The 13,176-nt window shown below is 33.7% G+C and overlaps 1 long non-coding RNA gene across 1 annotated transcript in view; it reads left to right on the top strand.

Moving 5' to 3' along the window:
* LOC125699193 (uncharacterized) overlaps nucleotides 1-13,176 on the top strand; it is a 263,892-nt gene that overhangs the window by 149,755 nt on the left and 100,961 nt on the right. Inside the window, exon 3 of the long non-coding RNA XR_007379474.1 lies at nucleotides 6,299-6,359. This is a non-coding gene — a long non-coding RNA (uncharacterized LOC125699193). The remainder of the gene's footprint in view (nucleotides 1-6,298; nucleotides 6,360-13,176) is intronic.

The following is a 13,176-nucleotide window of genomic DNA, read 5'->3' on the forward strand; positions in this document are numbered from 1 at the left end:
TTATTATGCATTTTCTGTCTCATGCAGTTCTCCATTGAACAACAAAATGAAATTACTTCTTTAGCTTTATATACATTCTACATTAGATGTAGAAATATGTAGAAAATAGTAAAATACAAAAGTTCTTACCATCTTCACACGTGATGGAATTATTGCTGTGAATTTTACCTTGCAGAAATAAAAATATCTTGAAGGTATCTAAATAAATATTGTCCATAAATACAGATTTTCCAATCTAGCTTTTAGTGTCCTGCTACAAACAGTCCTTGACAGCGCAATGAAGTAAATTATTTATTTTTGTTTAGAGCAAATTACTGATCTCTGGGTGAACTTTCTTTATTTATATTTTCTTCTTTATTTATAAATGTTAATTTATTTATACATGCTGCTTTTTAAAGATGGAGCTATGGATCATTTTGTGACATAAGCTTGGAATTACCACTGCTAGTTTAGACCTGAGATGGTGACATGGTTCACCTGAGTCCTTGCAGAGGAAGACATACCTTAGAATAAATCCTCTAGATAGTCTCTTAAGCAAGCAGAATATTAACAGCTTGCCCATCCAAACAACATTGCTTAAAATATGTGTAAGTTTTAATAATAAAAAAAAAAAGAGTAACTTTGCAAGATAATGCTGATTGACTCCTCCAAATCTCTGAAAAGATTGAAAAGTCTGATGGATGAATAGTTATAAAAGTAGTTCTGAAGTTTTCCAGCTACAAGTACACTTTGTAAAACAGACAACAGACTGGGAATTTAGGCAAGAATTTGTTATGCATCAGCAGCTTCCTATAAAAACCATCACATTTTCTGTCATATGTTTCTGCCAAACTTTGTGCTCAATGGTTACTGTCTGTGTTCTTCTCTTTCAAATTTAGTACTAATTCTGGCAGAGCGCAAAATAAATTTGAAAAATGTACTTTTATTTCCCTAAGGTATATGCTACATAGAAGTCCTTCAGGGACTATTGCACTTTTGGTGGATTAACTCACAAAATGAACAGCATCAGGTCTGATATATACAAATGACCTTCATTAAAATAATTCCTTGATTAATTATTCCATATCCCTTATTTTAGAAACCAGAATTTACAGTATTGGATTATACCCTATGATTTATGCAACTTTTCATTAACTCCTTTGTAAGTACTCAACCTAGAAAATACCTACTTGTGTGTATACAGTATACATTTACGTCTAAATATCACCACAATTTGATACTCTGCTGTAAGCAGGAACATAGGCATGATATGAGACACAATCTAGCAAATCACTGAACTTCAGCTAAGTTAACTGAATTGTGCACGTATACAGTACTTGCACCCTTGACATCTCCTGTTTATCTAAGACATTTGCAGTGACTCATGGATTATTTATAATTCTTTGACTTCTCTATTCCTTCTAAATTAATTTTTTGCTACATCTTCTGGGAAATATATATGCAAGATCAAAATCCCCAAATACATCCTGTTTTCTGACCTTTCACATAAACAAAGTAATAGTAGCCAGAGATTCTATCAGTGGAAGACTTTAAGATCTACTTTACAACTAGTTCTGTGTTCAAAATATTCTTTAACTTTAATGTTCTTCATCCTGCAATGCACCTGCACTCCTCCTCTTTCTTACACCTATGCAAATAGGTAGCTGAAAATTGAAGTGGCACCTTATAAATTTACCTTGTGTTGAATATTACCTCACTTTATGCAATAGAATCACATTAAAAAAAAAAAATAGATGAACAACACTCTTTTCATGTAGAAGGGCTTTAATAAATTATGAATAGAAATAAATTATCAATAAATGATTTACATTATGTCAAATAGAATCTCTTGTCTCTAAGTTGCCTCAAGTACATACTGATGATGTACTTAGCAAGTTTGCTTATTTTAGAAGTGTGAGGCAGGAGGAGTAGTCCATCTGCACCTCTGGAAAAGGTGTGAATTTCACCTAATGACTGAGTGGCCTTGTTTACCCATCACTTATATTTTGAGATTTCTTAAGTCTTATAGGTCAAATCTTTTGTCTAAATTAAATGAAAATCCCCAAAGCTTTGACATGTTTCATGTTGTATTAAACAAGAAATTTAGAGCCTGCTCATTTTTTTTTATATGCTTTCATAAATATGAGATTTCTCAGCTGTCAAGTAGATAACATACAAAACAGAGAACTTCATTTCTGTACAATCTGGTAATTAGCCTCACCCTGGAAAACAACTCTATTTAATGAACTCAGTTTTTTGCATTGGGCAAATGAAATAACACTGATACGATCCTATTCAGCCTTAGGGACACCAGCTTAACTGTACATTAATGTGGCTGAAAGCTACATCTATCTTAGAACTTTCTGTATGAAGGCAGTATCATCTTCAGTTTGACTGACCCCAACTCAGGTGTTAATGAGCAGTACTATACTTTTTGTCCTTGTTTTCATATAAAAAGATAAGTTCAGCTTCCAGCTCAGTACATTCTCTTACTTTTCTGCTAGTTAAACAGCACTTAACAGCAATTCCAAGTTCTTCTAAGCAATTAATTTTTTTAATTGTTGCTATTCCTTGCTTATTCTTTGTCTCATGTATCTTGTGCGTTTTTAACTGTTCACAGTGCAAAGAGAGTTCCTATTCTTTATTGACATCTGCATATCTTTCTACTTTCATAGGTTAGAAAATACAGCCACTATTGTCAGCTTTTACCCATTTCCTGCTCTAGTTCTGAGGTCATTTTTCATAGCAGAGAATGAAAGAGTAATTGTTGCAGGATTGACAAAATCATGACTTCTCTCAGTGGTCTTTTTTCTTGTATCCCAAACCACTTTCAGTCTGAAGAAAACCAAATCATGAGGTAGAAGGAATGGGAGTTTTATTATGGAATGTGTTTCTATTACTCCTTTGCGTGATTTAGACTCCTAAGAGGAAAATCTGGAGGGCAAATGCTTCTTCCTGAAAGGATATGTCTATGAAGATATCAAGGTTATCTCTGTTCTGGAAATCTTAACAGTGCTCATAAAAAGAGGTGAAGAAGAAAGATCAGATTCTATTTGAGGAAATACTTCAATCTCTAAGGAAAAATATATTTCTTTAGAGGGAACCCAAACAAGCCCAGTTCTTAAAAATGATCTATTATTTTAAGAAATGAAAATAATAAAAAGGGAAGCATGAATGAATTTTTCTTGTCATACATTTTTATTTCTTAATTCTTCCTTTTTTCTCTTGCTAATCTCTGATTCTCTAAATTGATAAGATCTTTTTTGGTGCTGCTTCTGTAGGCTTAAGATATCTTGTAAACAGCTTTATCACGAATGAATAGTTTTAGAATGACTTAAATTTAGCAGGTAGTATTGTTTTTCTGCACTGATTTGAGATGTCAAATGTGTTTGTTCCTTCATGCAATATGTTCTTCATTTCATTAATAACAAACTAGGTTCTAATTACTGGAGTCTCAATTGTAAGTATTTTGCAGGTTTATTTAATCTGGTGCACAATGCATTTCTGTGACCACATTTGTTACTAAAAAAATCATGCCTTCCAGTTAAGCATTGTTTCCTCCTATCACATTAGAAAAAATGAGGCTGTGCAGTGTAATTCCAGAGGGCTTAAAGGGTCCTGAACAAGCTGATCACTAATTCAGATAAAGCACTGTAATTCCTGGAAGACACAGTGTATTCAGACTGCCTCATTTTAATTCCTGAATTCACGCACTGTGTCTCAAGCTGACCGTTACCTCTTTGATATAATGTGGGCTAAAGAATCCAGTCTGCTGTGGCTTTTTACCTCTTTTACTCTGCTTTCACTTACTTCACTTCAGTTACCACTTGGTGTTCTAGTGCTGTTGTTGTTGTCAACAGTTTGATTTTCTTTGAAGTATCTGAGGTATGGATTGTGAGCTGTGCTGTCTTCTTTATTCTACAAATAGAGTTACAATAAAAAGTTAACACAAAAAAATGAAAGGAGGATTACAGCCTTTGTATGGCAGGTAGACTAACTATAACAGCAAACTTATTGAGGACACTGCATTCATTGAGGCAGCAACTAAAAATAATTTTAAGAAGCGTTTCACATTGATTTTAGGGATAGCTGTGTTCTAGGAAAGAAAACCCAAGTGTGTGGAATTCATTTCTCACCCATTAGAGTAAGATAATCCCACGTGCTCTAACAGGTTTTGTTCTAAAGTGTTTCAGGGAGAGTAGGCAATGAACTACATTTTTCCCATCTTCCACTGAGTAGACAGTTCCTATGGAGTTGAGGTGTTAGGGATATTTGGTAGCTGTTTTAATACTTCTTTTGTCTTCTACTTAAAACTCCCTTGAACAAAATTGCTGTTAACAATCCCCCAAAGAAATGAGTTGACTTAGGTTTTACAGTGTCAGGCAGAATGTGTGGCACTGGTGTATTTACCTGCACTGCACTTGGGAAAAGTCAAATGGTTGTTAAAGCTTTGTTTCTCTAAGTTTATACTCTTATGTATGCTATATATGTCTTCAGTTTCTGCTTAACAAAAAATGGAGCGTACTTTTGTTTCACATGACAGCACAAGTGGTGTATTTTTCCTGCTTAAAATGAAAAAAAAAAAAAAAAAAAAAAAAAAAAGTCATGAATTGTTCTACTAACTGATAGGATAACTTGAAAACAAAACTGGATTTGGACTACGGGAAAAAAAACATGCTTTTTATTTGCTTTACCTTTATGTTTAATATATGAGGAGAAGAAAATGCATTTGATGAATCAAGCAAATCTAAATCAGCAAATTCAAGTTTACTAAATCAAGTAATTATTTTGAAATATATATGATGTCATTGTTCAGTGAAATTATTTCCGTTTTAATTAGTATGTAGTTATTTTATTTACTAATTTTTGGGAGATTAATAATCTCAACAAAATGCATCACCACATACCTCAGGTGAAGCATTTTCCATATACTCTTTAGTCAAGGGAGTAACCTTCATGCTGGGAATTCATGGCACTTTGAGGAAAGGGTGATAACCATAGATGACTGACCAGTTCTAAGCCTGCTTACATCAAAGGAGGCTTTCCTCTGTGCTTCAGTGAAGGAAGAACGTGCTAAAATCCTAGTGAAGCACTGTCAGTTGCTGTAATGTGTTTCAGTCTTATTTTTCATATGAACAAGTTTCTGGACAAGAGCTGAATTCTATCTGTCATTGTATTTGCATACTTCCATTAGACTGAGTCAGGAAGATCTGAGAGACAATATATTAAGAAAATAAGAGGCTTTCTTTAACAAAACATATATTGAAGACTCTGGAGACATAAGACAAAAAGCATTCCCAAGGAAAGAAAAATATCAATTATTGGTAAATAAGGAATACACATTTCATGAGAAAAAAAAAGAAGAAAAAAAAAAAAAAAAAAAGAGAAGTGTTCTAAAATTACTTGGGTTCTAGTTAAATATAAATATATGATGTATTTCTCTAGGGATGCCACTAAACTGAGATTGATTCATATCTTTGACACTTAAGGAACGAAGATACAAAGCTGACTAACTGGGTCAGCAAATTCAGCTTGTGAATGCATCAGATACTGTGCTTCCAAAGGTGATACATAGACAGCAACTGTGGTTAAAGTCTTAATTCTTTCAATTTAAACTGAAGGCCTCAAAGTTATATTTAATTGTTTTAGTATTTTCATCTTAGTACTCCTAATAAAGAATTGGAACAGAGAGAAAAGTTGTTGGGGCTTGAGTCAATTGACGGTCAGTTATGGCAGAGGAAAGTGACTCTGTGGCCTTTGCACTGATGTCTTTGGTTCCTTTCATAAACCCTGTTTCACAGTCTTAAGACATCTTCTAGACGTAAATCTTCAGTACAGCAAATCTTGGCTTTCCAAGGGATAAACTGTGGTCTTTTCTCATCAGTCATTACTTATGTTACTGGTTGAAAAATTAAAAACATATAGCTTAACTAAGAAAGGTTTGTTTCATCTAGAACTCCCTTAAGCAGATTTTAAGGACTAATAATAATAACGTTTGTTTAATTAGTAATCATCTCTACAGAGAAAACAATATTAACTACAGTGCAAGTCATTAAAAGCAAAGTTAGAAAACAAGGCTGTAAGCTTGAAGTGTATGTCAAGGTTATTCTGATTTATCACTGAAGAAACGTAGACAGTGATCACGAAATGCAATAATGCATTTCTGATCAGTTTTCTTTGCATACTACTTTGCTTTTTTTTTGGTGAACAAAATATTCTTTAACACTAAACTTCTCAGAATTCTTCTACATTTTGTGATTAACACTGCTGTGCTTTTATGAAATATTGAATATTATTGTTGCATTATTTTCTTTTTCAGAAACTGCATTTAGATATAATCCAACTGGAACGTTCTGGATCACATTCTCCAGCTGCTGTTGGTAAGTTGTCTGAACAACTGGTATTTTGTTAACATTAAGGGTGGATGTAGATCTTAATTCTGGCCAAACTGCAATGGATTTTTAGATAACATAACCTGCCTGGTATGTCTCGTGTAATAGCATACAAGTACGTAGTCCAACTGATATTTCAATAGTAGTATAGTGGGAATAGTATTTGGTTCATGAGATCTAAATATGTTAATATGCTGAAACCCATCTTCAAGTGAGTAGATTCAGATAATGCATAAAAATAAAAGTGGAGATGTGAAACTGTCTTGTCCTCAAGGGGTAGAAATAAGAGGAAATACTGCATTTTTAGATAAAATGTAATAATTTATTTTTCTCATGATTACTTTTTAAAACATGTGTTTCTAATTAGGAATTTTTCTTGTGTCCACATGGTGGTAAATGACAGATTGCTCAATATGAATAGTAGCTTTCCCTTAATAATGAAAGTAAATGCTAACAGAGATGTGGAATTCTGTGAACTGCAACAAATATGCTCATTCCTAATCTGAGCTTCCCTTAAAATTGAGCTTGCCTAAAAATACACCCACATATCGGAAAACATTCATGAAGTCAGAGCTGGAAGGCATCAATAATAATTTCGGTTATAAAATGCACTGCAAGAGTGAGTACCATACACAGCTTTCTCTGTTATCTGAAATCATTATGCCTAGTCATAATCTGCATGCTGATACCAAAGCAATCAGACTCTGTATTGCACTAGGAATGCTTACAAGATCTGTCGTATTAGGAACTATGAAGATACTTCAGGTTTTCCTCCTGCAGAACAAACTTTTACAGGAAAGTAAGTTAATTTTTCCTCCTTTTGATTCTCCCAAATTGTTCATGACATGTTACATTTGGGAATGTAAGTGGTGGTCAAAGTTTAAATGGATTCCTCGTGAACAAAATCATAATTACTTTTCAGACTGTATCCAGAGCACACTGGCTCTTTAGGGCTATTCTCTTCAGTTTCTGCTTTTTTTTTTTTTTCATTTTCATCTGTACTTGCAGAGATGAGTAAGTGGCAATGTGCTACTCACAGATAAAAGGAAATAATAAAAACTGAAATAAACATTATGTAAGCAGCAGGTGGCACAGGAGTTTTTGTACTTTGGTGCTGGAAGTTGATTTTTCCCACTGTAACATACTAATGCACTTTAAACTGATGTTAATGGAGCTTGAGAAATACAAGTTTGAATAAAAAGAGAAAATTCCTTACTTATACATGTTTCTTGCTATCAAGTGGCTTTAAGATGGCGATTCATGTCAGATGCCCACTCAAGAGTTAAGAAATGCAGTCTTTATGGATTATTTAATTATTATTTAATTATTACGAAAATGTTTAATTATTATTTCATTGTTATAGAATTAAGCCATCTGTTCTGCTCAGAACATCCATGCAAGAACCTTTGCTGTCTAAATGCAGCATCTGTTAAAAGCATGCTGTACGTACATAGTTAAATCCAGGGGTTAAGAGGAACAGTAGCTGCTCTTTCAGCCCATAGATACATAACAGTTACAATATCATATGGATTAAGGAGTGTGGAGGGGTGTCTCTCTCCTCTGTATGTCCTCTGACTTCAGTACAGAGAAGTAAATTTCACTCCAAGTGGAAGAACCAAATGAATCTTTCCTTGATTAATCCTAGCCTAAGGTAGGGCCTCAATCTGTTTAGCCAAATCATCTCTCCTGAAATTTACATTTCCCATCTTCCATGTTTGAATAGAACTTTAGTCTCTTGAGGTGCTTTCTGTGCCTCACTGGACCTGAATCTTGTTAATAACCATGGTTTTTTCTCCACTCAGATTTTTTGCACCTACTGTATCCAAAATGTATAGATCAATCTGCAGGAAATGCACCATCTGAAAGTAAAACTCTGTGTTTTGTTGTTGTTGGTTTTGTTTATTTGGTTGCTGTCTGTTTTTTGGTGTGTGGGTTTGTACACATTTTTTTTTTTATTATTTTTATTATTTTCAGATGATAAGTGCTATCCATATTAATCCTCTTCTGTTCCCAAGCATAAGATAATAACATGTCCCTGAGTCCCAGTACTTCCTTCTGACAATTCTAGAAAGTGCAATAGTTTCATGCTCAGGAGCTCTGACTTACTTGAGTGGCTGGTGAAAGGAGATCCCTTAAGGCTTGGCTGTTGGAGTGAGAGCAATATCTTCCTATTTTGCTGTGGGAAAAGGGGAGAAAATGAGCCTCTGAATCTCTTTCTGAAGTCACAGATATTTAGTGATCTTTCAGTGTTGTGAATAATATTTTTTTACATATCAAAGAATTATTTTGAAGATGTTTGGTTGGCTAATGTGGCTTTCAGCTAAATGTTTGTGTGATGCAATGTTATGAGTGAGTCATAAATCATAGATCATTGATGCTTGGTATGGAAGTAAAAAAGAAGTTGATATTCAACTTCAAATCAATCTTTTCTTCCTACTTTATCTGCTTCTATTTCTCTAATACATTATCTAATAAACCCTCACTTGTTGTTTTTTTTTTTTTTTCCCCTAGGAAAAGAGGGGTTAGTTTAATTTTTATGTGGCCAAAAGATTATTATAAAGCAAATGACAAAAAAAAAAAAACAAAAAAACAAAACAAAACAAAAAAATACACACACACACACAAAAAAAAACACCCACCCCCAATTGAGCTGATAGATTAGCTGGTAATTTAAATGCAGAATTCTGCAAGTTGATGTTTTTAGTGTGTTGTGCTTTATTAATGCATTGATCACCTGATTGTGAGAAGTGGTTAATTTGGAGTGAAATGTGATCTTGGCAACTGGTTTGAATCAATTCAGATTATTCAGACAAGTAGTATACTTTTCATTCCTAAACTAAATATGGAATAAGAAGCAATTTGATTCTAATGTAGGTGGTTATTAATTTGCGGAACTGTACATTGGAAGTTCACTTCAGAAGATATACTAACATGTTTAATTACAAATTGATTATGTTTTCTTAAAGCTATGATTAATCTTGAACTAAATTAAGCTTAGATGTTTTTAAGGAGCTTAAATTAATGCAAGCATGAGCTAAAACAGTTCAGAAATCTAAGTTTAAAACTTTTTGTGTGAAATGAATGTATTTAATATAACCAGGGTCACACAAAAAATATTTTCAATGTGTGATTGTGAAATTGCAATTTACTTGTAGTGTATTTGCAGTATCATTTCCACATAAAATCACAATATGGACTGTAGTTTGTAATGGCAGGTACATGTCCTAGATAATAATCATTTGACTAAAAAAGCCTCTGCAAACCTGAGGCTGTCTCATTAACAAGTGGAGCTTGTCTGAAACATTTTCCTTACTCTCAGCCTGAGGAAAACTCTACCGTGCAAGAAAGGAAATTTTAACAAAAGAATACTCTTTGCACCTAAGGAAAAGCTTTCATCTGAAAATAAAACTTGTAATTGAAGTAATATAATTTTTGAGATCTTTTTATAATGTTTGAAATACTTTTTCAGTGAAATTAATACTTCAAAAAATATACATTGTTTACTATTAGAGTCTGAGGAATATTTAGAAACAGAGCAATTTTTTTAAACTATAGTTTAACTTTTAACATAATGATACAACTGCAGGAGTCCAATTCCCTGCTAAAGCAGGTTCCCAACAGCAGGTCATACATAAGGGACTTGAATATCTCCAGAGGAGACTGCACAATTTCTCTGGGCAGCATGTTCCAATGCTCTGTCAGTTCTTTATCTTGCAGTAAAGTTCTTCCTTCTGTTGTACAGAACTTATTGTATTACAGTTTCCGGATCTATTGTATCTTTCTGCTCTCTGAAGAAGGGCAATTAGCAAGTGAGCTGTGGTGAGGAACAGAGAGCACTAGGCCCATGAACTTTGGAAAGATCCATGATTTCTACAAGTAGGTTGCTGGCTGTTTTTAATATTTATTTACCAAATATTTACCAAATATTTTCCAATATTTACCAAACTTACTGAGTCAGAACCTGTCTAATCAGTCTTTCAGTATTTTTCTAGCTCCCTGTAATGGTTTGCTGCATTCTGGTAAAGTCTCAGTAGAGATATTCCTATCCATAATTTCCTGAACACCAGAGGCTCTTTGTTTCAATGACATAATGAAACATAAACCTCAGCAACAAGGAAAAAATACATAGATGGCTCCAATTTTCAACATTTTTATTTATTTGTAATTTTATTTTTTTTTAAATACTGAGGCCAAAAACAGTTGCATGTGGTAACCTGGAGAGAGGATAAAAGAAAGTCTGAAAATCTGGATGTTTTTTCTGTTCTCTTACGACTTCTTTACTCTGAAACATTGTTTTGCTTTCCTTCTTTAGCCATTACATAGCAATTGCTGTTGATATCTGTTAGGTCTGTCACTTAACAAGTCACTGGAGTCAGACCGAATAAAAAATCTAACTGTGTGATACTGGCAGCACAGTAAGAGCTAACCATCAAGATTTTAACAGTGTGCTTTACCATACCTATCTTTTACAATATCATTACAGTTTTCTACTGTACTGCATGAAGGACATTGACATAGAAAAAACACTGACATCTTATGGTTAAGACAGGTTACTACTTCATGTTGCTGATAGTCAGTTTAAATGGTGTGAAAACTAAAATTTGCCTAGTGGAGAGGTGAAGAACGGCAATTGTGTAACCAAGTTAACCTTGTGCATTTTTTTCCTTAAAATACCGTTTTCCTAATGCCTTGAACTGACTCATGGAAGGCAGTTGGCAGCATGAAGCACAATTGGATAATAAACTCAAAATACAGCTGAAAGTACATTCTGGAGCCTAAGGTGCTAAATGGAACGATGGATATGGAGAAAGATATAATGGAACATGTTAAGTCCCATGAACTCCAGTTATCAGGGCTGCTATGTCACTGCCCTCAAGAAAAGTGCAATGCTGACATGGTCAACACTTCACAGAAAATTCAGTTTTCTCAGAAATTAGTGCAGATAATTCAAGGGGAGGTGGAGGGTGGGAAATGATTCAGCTCAGGCGCAGAATTGGGAAGCTTAGGAATAGAAAAGACATGTTAGGTTACCTTGTCACTTCCTCTGACAGGGCAGAATCATTATTTACAGTCTAGCAAAACATCTCCCTGGGTTTTTTAAAATTTTCTGTAGCTCTACAGTGCTCTAAGAATAATAGTTTGTGTTTGTAAATCTTTTTTTCTCTCTCTTTCTCTCTCCACCTTCTCCATTTTTCTGTCAGATTTTTATTCTGATGCTAATAACGCAAAGCATGAGTCTGAGATCAGAATTCCAAATTTATTTAGAACAAATGGCTCATGACTTTTTTGCAAGTTTTCCTACATGTACTAAGCAAAGGAGGAGTTAATGTGTGTAAAAACAAGAGGCAGAGAAACATTAAATTGAGCTGATGTTATGTCAACATTCAGTTCATATTCTCTTCAGACTCAAACTCCATCAGAGATTCAAGTCAGTGGTTATTAAATGTAGTACCTGTCACAATACTAACTGTTCATTTGTTTAAGTTTGGAACTGTTCTGTCTATTCTTACTAAGCACATTTGAAGTTTGAATAACATGATAAATATTGTAGTTTTAAAACTCAGTTTGGATTATTGAAAATGATGTGAACAAATAGCTAAGTTTTTGAGTGTTTGTTTTTGAGTCCTTAACCATCAAAGAATCCCTGTAATGCCTTGTCACATTTACAATTCAAACATCTTTTCCTCAGATCATCTATTTTTAATTATGTATTTCTAGCAACATGGAAGGTATCTTTTGGTTTAGAGGAGGAATTCAATGAATTTATAGGGCATGCACAGAGATGCACCAAATCAAACACCTGCAGAATTGAAACTTGTTTCATATTGTTCATGCAAATTAAAATGCTTTGTTCATACATGTTTGTGCTCATGGAGAATCTAGCTACAGTATTTTAAGAAATTAACTTACATGAATTCATTCCATCTTCTCATCATTTGCATGCAAGTACTTGTTTTTCATGTCAAGTGAAATAGATTAGTTTAAATCTACTCCCCAACAAAAGCTGTAGTGAAGTGGAAATACTCAGATTGTTTTAAAAAATAAGTCACTATTTCTGTATGTAGAGGAAGAGGTTAGTTTACTATAAGCATGTGTAAAAGGAATACAATATTCTGTTTTCATTGCTGCACTGTTATAGTTTACCATGTTCAATTTTACAGCATTATGCTAATATAATATTGGTAGAAATAGTGAAATAAAAACAGTATGGCAAGATGGACTGTTTATTCTGACTTCATCATTTCAACAAGAAACTGCAGTTCAAATCTCACTTAGAGTTAAGTGCAAAGAGTTTAAAATCTGTACTTAATCATGGATTTGACTTGCTTCAAAGAGGAAGAAATCTATAAAGCACAGAGAGGATGAGTGTATTTGTCGACTTGATTCATATAGTGTTTCATTTTCAAGTCTTTAAGTTCAGTGAAGATAATCAGATTTATTAACTATTAAAAAAATTAAACTGCTTAATGAAATTCAGCAGCCTTATAGAGTATAAAACAGCTTAGCTCTTCAAATAGCTTCTGCGGGAAAATTACAGTAGAATTCTGAAGGTTAATATCTTCGGTCACCTTATAGTGTGGAAAGCAGGGAAAACAGATGATTTGTGCAAGATCACCTGCTCATACCTGGCTTCAGGGAAACTGGCATTGTCTAGCTTACTTTTACTTTGTGTTTTAATGTCTGTGATTATCAAGGGGTGAAGATTGAGTGTACAAGTTTGAGATGACAGCTAAAAGCAGTCAAATTCAGCTACAATCTTTTCTTGTCCTTAAGGTTTGTTTTGATTCAGGCAACGCATGCATTA

The sequence above is a fragment of the Lagopus muta genome, chromosome 12, assembly GCF_023343835.1.
Source record: "Lagopus muta isolate bLagMut1 chromosome 12, bLagMut1 primary, whole genome shotgun sequence".
NCBI classification, from domain to species: domain Eukaryota; kingdom Metazoa; phylum Chordata; class Aves; order Galliformes; family Phasianidae; genus Lagopus; species Lagopus muta.